This window comes from Candoia aspera, chromosome 1, assembly GCF_035149785.1.
Source record: "Candoia aspera isolate rCanAsp1 chromosome 1, rCanAsp1.hap2, whole genome shotgun sequence".
Taxonomy (NCBI): Eukaryota; Metazoa; Chordata; class Lepidosauria; order Squamata; family Boidae; genus Candoia; species Candoia aspera.
The window spans coordinates 254,513,323-254,526,152 of NC_086153.1; the positions used below are offsets into that span (position 1 = coordinate 254,513,323).

Here is a 12,830-nt window from a genome sequence, read left to right on the forward strand (position 1 = left end):
ACTTTTGTTTAAATATTTAGCTGCACTAAGGGGATTTAGGTAGATCCACCGTTGACTCTACCCAAGCAATGCTCATCAATTCTTTGTCACCAAACTGTAATATGATATCAAATGACAGCTGGACTTGGTCCTAGGACTGTGAATTTTTAGTATTTTTATTACTGTTTGGTGAAAAAGGTAAGCTGACCAGATTGCACACAGTACAAAATGCAGTGTCTAATACACTGTAAGACAGAAGCAACATTCAAGCTGATCCTGATAGGTTAAAATATAGGCTGAAAATGACAACTCAAAAGCAATAACTGCAGATTCTTCCCTTTGAAAAAGAAATCAATATATGAAAAGGATCATGGAATTGTAGTTGTAATTTTTCACAGTATGAATATGAGTCAGATTTCAAGAATTGCATTCAGTCCTAGCTAAAAATGAAAAGGAGTCTGGTAGCACCTTTTCCAGATAACACATTTTATGAAAAGGTAGAAACTTTCATGAGCTGCAGCTCACTTCATCTAGGCACAGAGTGGCTAGACTGAGGTAGGATTTAAATTGGAGTGAGGTTGGGTGGCAGGGGGAAGGTGAGGGTGAAAAGGGAAGAGAAGATAGATTGGATATGCAGATGCATGTTATATGTGAGAGTGATTACCAGTACCTTATCAATTAACAAGTGTAATGCATTAAAACCCATTGTGTTTGTTGAGACCTTCTGAGATTGCCTGAAACCTTTTGATGTATGTTTAAGAAAGATTTAGGTAAACTGAGACAGTCACAGAAAGACAACACAGATCACTCTCCTGTAAATCCAAACAGGAGAGGAACTGAGGGAGCTTAATTGAGGGAGCTGGGTACATTTAGTCTTTAGAAAAAAATATTGAGGAGGGGTACAATACCATTCTTCAAACACAGAGAGGAAGGCTGCAAACCTTTTTCTACCATCCCAGAATATGGAATAATGATTGTTTACTACAGAAGTCCAGACTTCAGTTCAATAGTGTAACCAATTACTTTATGCAGGTAGTATGCTCCCCTTTACTAGATGTGTTCAAGAATAGTGGGACAATAATCTGTTGGAGATATTTTCATTTCGATTTCTGTACTGTTCAAGGGATTGGACTTGGTGATCTAGGTGGCACCTTTCTTCTATATAATTCTATTTATTACTGTAGCACCCAGCTCATGCCTATCTCACTTTCAGTGAAAAATCGGATACATGTCCCATAGTATACATACAGGACCAAACCCCTGCCAGCCTGCCTGCCAGCCTGCCTGCCTGCCTGCCTGCCTGCCTATCTATCTACCTATCAAATGTTTTTTTCTGAAAATTGTTGATTTGCTTATATCTCTTTTTGATACCATTGTTTTGTACCAGTTTTGATATCATAAACCTCAGTTACTCACACTGTCATTTAACCTGTGATAACTTCCATAATTTTGTATGTGATGCCATAACATAATCTCTGAAAATCTTAAATGGATACCTGTAAAAAAAAAAGGGGACTGCTACAGTTAATTGGATTAAATGGAAGGGTACACATATACAGTAAATCTGATGACTAAAAACAAATTAGAAACAAAAGACTGGGCCAGAGATAAAGAATGGCCAGAGGCAAAGTAGATTAGGTTGTATTCTTAATAGCAGTATAAAAAGAGCTTTTCAAAGGGAAGACTGAGCGGTACTGCTTTTTTAAGCAGTGCCGACGGTGCAGCATTTTCTGGGTGCGGGCTGGGTCTCTGCAGCCTGAAGAATTCTCCAGGTACGGAAAATCCAGGAAATCATCCTTTTTGTCCTCCGGACAGCATTTTCTTGTTGGGGGGGGGCGGGTTGTGGAATGGAGTCCCTGCGATCAATCTGTGATTGGCTTCTGGTGGGAATGGTGGACTGAACAGCTGTGCTCGCTGGTTCAGCAGGCAGAGCGGACAATGCGGTAATTTTTGGGGGGGCTCAGGCAGGTTTTCCTGAAGCCCAGAAACGTTCTCTGGATCAAGGAGAATACCCAGAATCATTCCATCTGTCCTCCAGATGGCTGCTTACAGCCAGAAGATTGCAAACAGCATTTTGCTTTCAACTGGTAAGAGCCAGCTGGGAGGCGGGGATTTCATCACTTTCCATGCCGCACTGTAGCCTTAAAGGGACGCTAGGACTGGCCACCCCATTTCTAAATCAGCAATTTGAATTATTTTTTTTAAGTATATGCACCCTAAGAGAGGCTTTCTACAGTGAGGAGAAGCTGGTTCTCTTGGTGCTTAAAGTTATTTTTGGGATTACTTTTTTTTAAAATTCTTTTAAGTTTTGGATTTTGTTTTCCTTCCAAAGGAAATTCCTAAGATTGAAAGTGAACAATTGTCTTCCTGTTATTATTTTTGTATTAAATTTGAAGATACTAGCATTTTCCTACACATTGAATCGGCTGATTTGAACCTTCAGCTTTCTGTTTTCACTTTTCCTTGAGAACTGTCTGCTATCTCACTCTCACTTTATGTAAACACACTTTGGAACTCTTCCATATCTTTGATGTTAATTGGTTAAGCTCCTAGGGGCGCCATAATCTACTGTGTGAGACATGGAGGATTTCAAACAGATTCTTTCTGACTTTCACCAGGATTTTAAACAGATTTCTTCTGACTTCTATTGGGCTTTTATGCAAGATATCCAGGATATAGTGGAAAATATGAGATCTAAAATTTGCCATTAGGTTGGGGATGTGGTGGATGAAATTGAGGAATTTAAGAGTGATAGAAAGGTTTTTTTAAGACTGAGATTGGGATTTTTATCAAGATGCTGGATGAAGGATAATGGAGCTGAAGAAATCTAAGGGAGAGAGTGATCTGCAAGCCATAAGTAAAATCGATCTCCTGGTGGAATGCCATGATAAGAACCTGGAATCTTTGAGAGGGCAGTTGGGCTGTTTGATTCTTTCAAGTGAAAAGCCCTGTGCACATTGTGGGGATATTGTAACTGCATTAGTTTATTTTGAAGTGGGATAAGGGTTGAAGAACATTCATCTGTACTATTAAGCATAATAGCAGACAACTTATGTGCTTTTTAATTTGATTCTTATTATAGTAGACAGAAATGTATAGAATAGTGGTAGGAAGGGAATAATTAAATATTTTTATCTTTTGGAGGGGAAAAAGATGTTTAGGAAGTTTACATGAACTTTTTTTCTTTATTTTAACATAAGGGAGAGGAGAAACTGTATGTAGTGATTTTTATTATGTGTTAAAGTGGAATGGCTTATAGAAAAAATGTGGTTTTTGGTTTAATATAGAGTAAGAGATTGATTATGGAAATTTTTGTATATCCTTGCTGTTAAAAGTTGGAAGCCACATCTTTTTGTAAATTTGAAATTTTTTTCTCTTGTGTTTCCATGCTTTTTTAGTTTTTTTTTCTTTGTAGTTTTTATTCTTCTCTTGAAACCTAATAAAATTTAGTATAAAAAGAGAGAATGCTAGGAGGTGTGGATGTCATCAACTTTGGGGCTGCACCAAAGTCGTAAAATGGACACTAAATCTTGCCACCCCATTTCTAAAACCAAGTGTTTTTGTTGTTGTTGTTTATTTGTTACCAAAGAGATGCCTTTTGCAACAAAGAAATGTGAAGCTCTTGGTGATTTTCATTATTTTTGGAATTTACTAATTTGGAAAGTTGGCCTTTTTAATATTTAAATTCTAATATTGGGATTTAAAGATTTTTGCTGTTTGGTTGCCATTTTCTTAAAGTTTTGAGGATTATAAAAGATTTATCTACTTCATTGAATCTGCGGAGCTGAATTTTGAACTATCTGCCTCTCCTTTCCTGTGGGAACGGCTTTTGTTTAGATCTTTTTTCTCCTGATAATGCACTGTAGAGAGACATGGAAGAAATGAAAGTGATCTTTAAAGAACTCTATCTTGATGTCACCCAAGCCCTGGATCATCTCTTAGAACTTATGGAGTCCAAAGCCTCCCAACAACTTGAAAAAGAAGACAAGAGTGAAAACTACTTTGAGAGTACTGCTCCTTCTTTAAAGAAAAAAATGAGGATTAACATTTCCCAGTCAAAAAGTGAAGGGAAAAAAATTGGACCGTGGAGAGTTAAGTTTGATTCTGAAGAAAGAAGAGTTTCGGGTGCAAAAGGAGAGATACAATTGGCTGTGTTCCTGGAAAATCGAGATCAAGAATCAAGGCTTGCTGCTGAGTTTGAGACTTGTAAGGGGAAAGCTTTGTGTGCAATACTGAGATATGTAAATGCCTTAGTCTATTTTGAAATCGGATGATTGTGTAAATGTGTTTATCAGGATGTACCTTTAGTACCATCCTGGTTTAGACTGATGTTTTTGCTTTGGGGATAATGATTTTACTTTGGGTAAAAGAACATTAACCAAATGTAGATAATATATTTTTTGTTATTTTAGTAGGCAGAGAGGAGTAAAATTTCAGTGAAGTAGGATAATATTTGAGTATTTCCTTATTAGGTGAATAATTATGTTAGAAAAGGTTTTTTATTTTTTTAAGAGGGAGAGATAGTTTGTCTTAGAGGAGAATGTCATATAGAGATGGAAATGCTTTATAGAAATAATGTTTATCTTAGTTTAGAGTAAGAGATTGATAATGAGTTATATATATCTTTGTTGTAGAAAGTCGGAAGCCACCATGTAATAGTCTTCTCTGTATTTTTGCACTTTTTTTAGTTTTATTTTTTCTTGTAGTATTATTTGTTTCATTCTTTTTAGTTTTTATGTATTTTATGTATATGTTGAAAAAATTAATAAAGCTTTATTTAAAAAGAGAGCTTTTCAGTAGATGCTGTCTTTCTCATCTTTTTATCACTTTCATTTTCTAAAACCTTCCTCTTCTGAATAAATAGTGTAAGGCAGAAGAAACTTATCCAAGAGGGAGAACAGGAGAAAGAAGTGTGTTTGTATATGTGTTTGAAAAGGTAAATGAACACAATTTGCTAACAGCTGAACTCTTTTGATAATTTGAATAAATATTTAAAATCTAGGTTTTCAAATCTTGACATTGGAAGGTGTGATGCTCTAGTTAAAATGGTGTCATGATCGCTGTTGCGATGTGTGTGACATCGCAACGGCTCGCATGACAATACAAGATTATGGGTCCCTGGCTGATAAGGCAAGGGCAATAAAGAAACACAAAAAGCAGTAATGGGTCTAAAGAAACAATGTAACGACCAAGGGCAGCAGCCCAGGAAGCAACAATAAAAGGAAACTGACATGAAATTGAATAACAACTGAACAGGCGAGGTTTGGAAGAGCGCGCCCAGGCTTTCGAGGAATGAGAAGCCTGATTGCCCGGCAATGGATCATTACCACACAGGAAGGCGATCGAGGTGATGCCCGGGGCGCAGGGGGCTGGACGACCTCTCACCTGGACAAACGGTTGGGACTCGTGGGGCACACCTGGGGTAAGGCATGGTGGAGCACTGACCGGCGTGGGCTATTTAAATCCCATTCCAGCGCGCTCCCCTCATTCTCAGCTTTCTAAGGGCATGCACTCTAGTCCTAAATAAAACCAGAACCTAAAGTCTACTCTAGCGTCTGTGTTTTTATTGGGTCTCAGGCAGAGCCTGACATAAAGCTGAGAGTCCTTTAAAACGAACCTCACCAGTCTCCACCGGAAAAAAAATTTCTGCGGGAGAGAACACCGGCAATGACGGAACCGGGGATGGCCATGGAGTCGGCGCTTCAGACCGGAGGCGCGAAAGACACAATGCAGGTGGGAGAGATGACCAGACAGCTTCTGGAGTAGGCGCGCCCAAGATGGGACATGGGCTCCCTCCCTGCCCACACCGCACCCCAGTTCCAAACCGGGAGCTCCAGCCCGGAGTGGAGAGCCCCATTGGAAGAAGAAATCGGGAGCCAACAACTCTTCACTTGGGAAGGCATAATGGGACCCCGGCTGGGGGCATCCTACACCACCTGGAGACTCCACTACCCCCAAACGCCCGAGAGGGAAGTCGCAGGACTGCCGATCGGGCAGCAACCGGCAGCACCGCGGACGGAAGACCCTGTCACACCTGACAGGTTCAGAGCCCTGGAGTCCAAGGTACAAGCCCTGGAATACATGCTCCAGTCCATGGCATTGGTAATAAGCGAGCTCACAAATACTGCTACTGCACATAGAGTAGGGGGGGATCGTGGCATCCCACCCACCCTATCAACAACCCCGAGAGGAAGGGGCCATGCACGGGACTCTTTCTCAGGGCCCCATGGTCCCACTCCGGTGGGGGTCATCCCTAGCCACCCACAGGTGGGGGTCTCGCAAGTTGGGGGGTTCGCCAAAGACTTCCCCGTGAAATTCGACGTAGACCCCATGAACCTGTCATTTTTCTTGACGAATGCCACAAACTATATAACACAGTATGGACATTGCTTTGCAATAGAAGGGGCCAAAATCTCGGCGGTGGCCACAAAACTTAAGGGCAGGGCTGCGGACTGGTATGTCCAGATGTCAGAGTCTGGAGCCCCAGCCCTGGCTACCTTCCATACCTTCCTAGCTGCCCTAAAGCGGTACTTCGAAGGCCCCCTGGCAAAGGAAAGGGCCAAGAGTACCCTTAAAGGACTTCGCCAAGGACAAAAAGCGGTGGCGGACTATGCCCTTGAATTTAAAGTCCTAGCGGGGAAAATCCCAGAATGGTCCAAGGCCACCTTGATCGACATGTTCAAGGATGGCCTCAACTGTGAGGTGTTGCAATGGGCACTATACAGAGACGATCCAGACTCCCTGCACGAGTGGATCTGTCTTGCCGGGAAGGCTGAGCACGCCCAGCGCACCTTCATGCTAGCGACCGAGAAAGACAGACCCCCTCCCAGCGGGAAAGGGCCAGTTCCACAGTCAGGCTCAACATGGGATGCAGAGCGACAACGTCAGTTTGCCCGCATGCAATGTGTCAGGTGTGGGAAGACAGGCCACCGGGCAGCTGAATGCCTCAAGGCCAGAACGACAGATCGCCCGCCCAGACCAACGCAGAAGGTGCTGCACAAGCCACCCAACCCTCCCAGACAGCTGACAGGAGCGCTAGCGACCCCAGACGAGGAAGAGGACGCCTACCTCGCAGGGGACGTGTTGGACGCCCAGGAGCAGCCGGCGGGAAATGCCTTCCACCTGCCCTAAGTGGCGCTGCCGGGCAGGTGGTGAAGAATGGGCACGACACCCCCAGGGTGAGTGGGGATTGTCCCATCCTGGCAGGGGAAATCGAACTTATCTACGGCCCCAAAGCCATCGCGGTCAGAGCTTTGGTGGACTCTGGGTGCTCCAGAAACCTGATCCACCCAGACATTGCCGCCGCATTAAACCTACCCTGCTTCCCCCTCCCAAAGCCACTGATCTTTCAGCAACTCGATGGCTCCACGGTGGGGGGGGGGGGGACCGGCCACCCAGGGTACAAGGAAGGTCACCCTGAAAATGGGCACCCACAAGGAGACCATACACTTCGTGGTCACCCCGGTAGGCAAGCCCATAGTGGTGTTGGGGATCCCCTGGCTAACCCGCCACAACCCCTCCATTAATTGGAAGACCCACTCAATAACATTCGAGGACGGGTTCTACCAGGCACCAGCAAGGGTGAAATCCTCCGCTTTGACTGTGGGGAGGGCTGAGATCGTCGACCACCAAGTCCACGCTCCCCCCCCCCGGAAGAACTGCCAAAGCAATACTCGGACTTTGCCGACGTCTTTGGGGAGGAGGAGGCAGACCAATTACCCCCCCATCGCAAGACGAACTGTGCAATTGAACTGCTCCCAAACGTCCCACTACCCAAGCCCAAAATTTACCCCATGACTCAGAGGGAATTGGTGGTGCTGTGGGACTTTTTAGACAAAAACCTCGCTAGGGGCTTCATCGAACTGGCAAACTCATGGGTTGGAGCGCCCGTCCTATTCCGGGAGAAGAAGGATGGCACCCTAAGACTATGCACAGATTACTGTGGGTTAAATTCTGCCTCCCTGTCAAACACCGCCTCCCCCTTGTAAAAGACATGCTGGCACACTTGTCAAAGGGAAGGGTGTTTTCCAAACTCGACCTCTGTGAGGCGTATTACCAAATTCGCATAAGGGAGGGGGACGAGTGGAAAACAGCGTTCAAATGTCCCTTGGGCTCCTTCCAGTACAAGGTACTGCCTTTCGGTCTTGCGGGGGCCCCAGTGGTCTTCATGCAACTAATCAATGAGGTGCTGCATGAACATCTGTTCAAAGGAGTCTTAGTTTACCTAGACGATGTCCTCATCTACTCTAAGACTCAGAGGGAACACGAGAGAATAGTGAGACAAGTTCTCACTAAGCTCCGGAAAGCGAAACTCTACACTAAGCTCAAAAGTCGCGCTTGGTTTACTTAGGGTACAGAATCTCAGACAAGGGCATAGAAATGGACCCTGCGAAGGTTCAGGCTGTCTTGAGCTGGGAGCGCCCATGCACCCGGCGCCAGCTTCAAAGTTTCCTTGGGTTCGCTAATTTCTATAGGTTCTTCGCAAAAGGGTTCGCTGAAATTGCCCTGCCCTTGACCGATCTATTGAAGACCAAAGGTGTTGGGGAGACACGCAAAGTCAGAAACCCAGGGGCCGTACTTAATTGGACTCCCGACTGTCAAACCGCTTTCGACAGACTGAAAGCGCTGTTCACAGCGGAGCCAATCCTGTCCAACCCCGACCCCGAACGGCCTTTTGTTGTACAGGCTGATGCCTCCGACTTTTCAATTGGGGCTATCCTACTGCAAAAGGATTCCGCCGGAATCCTGAAGCACTGCGCCTATCTCTCCCAGAAATTTTCCGAGACAGAGAGGTGCTGGCACGTGTGGGAGAAAGAGGCATTTGCGGTTAAAGCAGCACTGGAGGCTTGGCGTCACCTTCTGGAAGGGGCGACTTGCCCTTTTGAGGTCTGGACAGACCACTGCAACCTCGAGGCACTCCATACGCCCCGGCGCCTCAGTCCCAAGCAGATACACTGGGCTCAGTTTTTCAGCCGGTTCAAATTCCAGCTGAAGTTCATCCCAGGAAAAAAGAATTTCCTGGCAGATGCACTCTCCCGACTACCCCAGGATGCGGAGCCTATCTCCGACATCGTAGGGACTGTGCTTTCTGACTCCCAATTGGGTTTAGCAGCTGTCACCCGGAGCCTCCCCCCGCCCTTGCAAACGACTTTGGCGCAGCCCGCCCAGAGCCACAGGCAACCACAGATGCCAGGTGGGTTACGTACAGATTTTATAACGGCACTAAAATCTGACCCCTGGCTCCTCGCCAACCCTAACAAAGTGACTATGGAACAGGACCTCGCCTGGGTGGAGGGAAGGTTATATGTCCCTGACTCACAAAGACCGACTATCCTCAGCAGGTCGCATGATAGCAAACAGGCTGGTCACTTTGGGTTCCTAAAAACCCTCCACCTAACTCGACGCCAATTTTGGTGGCCCTCACTGAGGAAGGACATCAAAACATATGTGGCGTCCTGCCCTGTGTGTGCGATGGCCAAGTGACCGGCCGGTAAACCCCAGGGGCTGCTGCAGTCCGTGGCTGAACCTTCACGCCCTTGGGACGAAATCTCGATGGACTTCATCGTGGATTTACCGCCCAGCCAAAAGAAAATGGTCATCTGGGTAGTCAAAGACTACTTCTCAAAACAAGCCCATTTTATCCCCTGTGCCTCGATCCCATCAGCTCAACAGCTGACGAAACTCTTCCTGGTACACGTGTATCGCCTCCACGGCTGCCCCTCCCGCTTGGTGACCGATAGGGGCACACAATTTACCTCGAGGTTTTGGTGGGCTTTTTTGAAACTAATAGGTACCCAGCAAGCCCTGTCAACCTCCTGGCATCCCCAGACGGACGGATCTACAGAGATCCTTAATGCCACACTGGAACAATTCCTCCGCTCCTATATAAATTACCACCAGGACGACTGGGTGGACTTACTCCCGTTTGCAGAGGTCGCATACAATAATGTGATACATCAAAGCACGGGACAAACCCCCTTTGGGGTGGTGTCAGGTCAGGAATTCGTCCCCATCCCTGAGCTCCCTCGGCCCCCGTCCCCAGCAGTGGCCGCCTGTGACTGGGGTTCCAAACTCTCAGACTCCTGGCCCGTCATCAAGGACGCACTTAAAGAGGCACAAACCGCATACAAACTGCAGGCAGACAAGCACCGGCACCAACAACCAACTTTTCGGGTGGGGGACCTGGTTTACCTATCCACCAGATTCCTTAAATCACCTCAACCATCCAAGAAACTAGCCCCCAAATTTATCGGGCCATTCCAGGTGACACAAATTGTGAACCCAGTCACGGTGCACTTGGACCTGCCCCATAATTTAAAGCGGCTGCACCCGGTGTTCCACTGCAGCTTACTCAAGCCAGCAAGTGACTCCTCCCAGTGGCACCCACGCACTCACCCCCCCCCACCAGTTATGATAGAGGGACAGCAACATTTCAAGGTCAAGGAGGTACTCGACTCCCGCAAGCTGTGGGGCTCCCTCCAATACCTGGTAAAATGGAAACACTTTCCACACCCGGAGTGGGTCACTGCCCGCGACATCCAGGCTCCCGAGCTAATCTGCAACTTCCATACTGCATATGCCTCCAAACCCTCAGCTTGATTTTTCTCAGGGGGGGCAGTATGTCATGATCGCTGTTGTGATGTTTGTGACATCGCAACGGCTCGCATGACAATACAAGATTATGGGTCCCTGGCTGATAAGGCAAGGGCAATAAAGAAACACAAAAAGCAGTAATGGGTCTAAAGAAACAATGTAATGATGGAGAGCGGCAGCCCAGGAAGCAACAATAAAAGGAAACTGACATGAAATTGAATAACAACCGAACAGGCAAGGTTTGGAAGGGCGCGCCCGGGCTTTCGAGGAATGAGAAGCCTGATTGCCCGGCAATGGATCATTACCGCACAGGAAGGTGATTGAGGTGATGCCTGGGGCGCAGGGGGCTGGACGACCTCTCACCTGGACAAATGGTTGGGACTCGTGGGGCGCACCTGGGGTAAGGTGGGGTGGAGCACTGACCAGTGCGGGCTATTTAAATCCCGTTCCGGTGCGCTCCCCTCACTCTCAGCTTTCTAAGGGCATGCACTCTAGTCCTAAATAAAACCAGAACCTAAAGTCTACTCTAGCGTCTGTGTTTTTATTGGGTCTCAGGCAGAGCCTGACAAATGGTCTTGCAATTTATAAAACTGTCATTTGATAAGTAAACATATGTGAAGGTAAACATAGCAAAATTCAGAACACAAGCATAATGTAGGAAAACAAGGCATTTTCTTTAATAGGTATAACATCGAGTGATGGATTATTTAAGGCACCAACTTCTAGAGACATTGAAGAGCAACATCTCATTCCCATACAGAAGTAAAGGGCAATAAGGAACTGCCAGTAACAAAAAGCCTCCCTCCCACTCTGAATACAGTGACATTCATTTGGAGAAGAGCAGGACCAGCTTTTTGAAAGCAGACTTCTTCAGCCCAACAATAACACACAATGAGTTATTGACTTGTTTTATATATGGATCTCTTTTCAGTAACTAACTTTGACTCCCCACAGTCTGGATAAATGATTGATTTTGTTGTTAGCAAGAGACAGAGCTTTTCCACCAAACTTGATAATGCAAACGGCTTTTACTCCATTTTTTCCTACACTGAATAAATCCGTATTAAAATGCACTTTCCAAAAAACTACCTGCAGCTAGCCTTTTATCACCATGTTTTGTATATCAAAATAAACAATTTGTCCCACTGTTCTGTTTTTCAACAGGCTATTGGGAAATTCAGTCAATACCTAATAGAAACTGATTAACACAGTATTTAAGCTGAAATGTATTGATCTGCATGTAAAACACTGTTAAGGATTATTTAAATTACCTAGAAGTTATATGCTGTATGATTGTCAGTATGGATATTTTAAATTAATTAGCATATTAGGAACAATCCAATCCAGTTTTAAGTTCAGTGGCATTCGGTGGGCGATACATAAGCGCAGGAATTAGCCACATTGTGTTCTATGTATGTGAGTGAGAGAGCATGTGTTTCATTTGTATCATGCTGTTATCCAAAGTCTTTGGAGTGGTATATATATGGAATATCTGGCAATCCATTCATACCTTACAGTTTGAGTTTTGGTACAAGGGTATTCAGTTTAAAAGGCAAGGAGACATGTAGTTTTAACAGTTACAGTATAAATATAGCACTCATGTATAAATGGCTAGGTTTCCTGGTAGTATAACCAGACAAAACATCGAAGAAAGGCTGCTGTTCTATGTTTATAAACATTTCTTACAGTTTGGTTTTGTTTTGTTTTTTAATATAGAAGAAAAACTCGAGTTAGCTGATGTTTGGTTTTCTCTGATTCACCCTTCCTTAGCAGCCTTTTGTTTGACATCTTGCGCCTCCACTGTGGCTTCTCCCTCAGAGGGGGTTTTGGGATGTTCTCAGAGGACTTGTTGCTGCAAAGAAAGGGCAAATAATTCTGCCTGTATAAGTAACCCTGCCATAGTATTTCACTGGAGACAAGAAGGCATTGAATACTGTATAATGAAGCTAAGTGAAATTCCAGACTTCCAATATTGCTGACTTTGCTGAAATTGATAAGAGTTTACACTGCTAATGGTAGCATTGTCTGAACTTCTAGACATAATAAGATTGTTTAAATCCTATTGATTAAAAACATTAAATATGCTTTATCTATTCAGAATTGTGTACCCTACCATTTGTAAACAATTGAATTAAAGCAAGAACTGTTTTAAAGACACACCAATCTAATTATAAATGATAAGACTCAGCTGATAATTGTTAGGCATTTTTACAAAACTAAAAGTAATACTAGAAGATATTTGTATAAACTATGAGTTT

At 44.7% G+C, this 12,830-nt stretch overlaps 1 protein-coding gene across 1 annotated transcript in view; it reads left to right on the top strand.

The window, feature by feature from the left end:
* The window catches only part of DCDC1 (doublecortin domain containing 1), a 337,965-nt gene that overhangs the window by 105,589 nt on the left and 219,546 nt on the right, over nt 1–12,830 (top strand). The gene's annotated exons all lie outside the window — the stretch shown is intronic.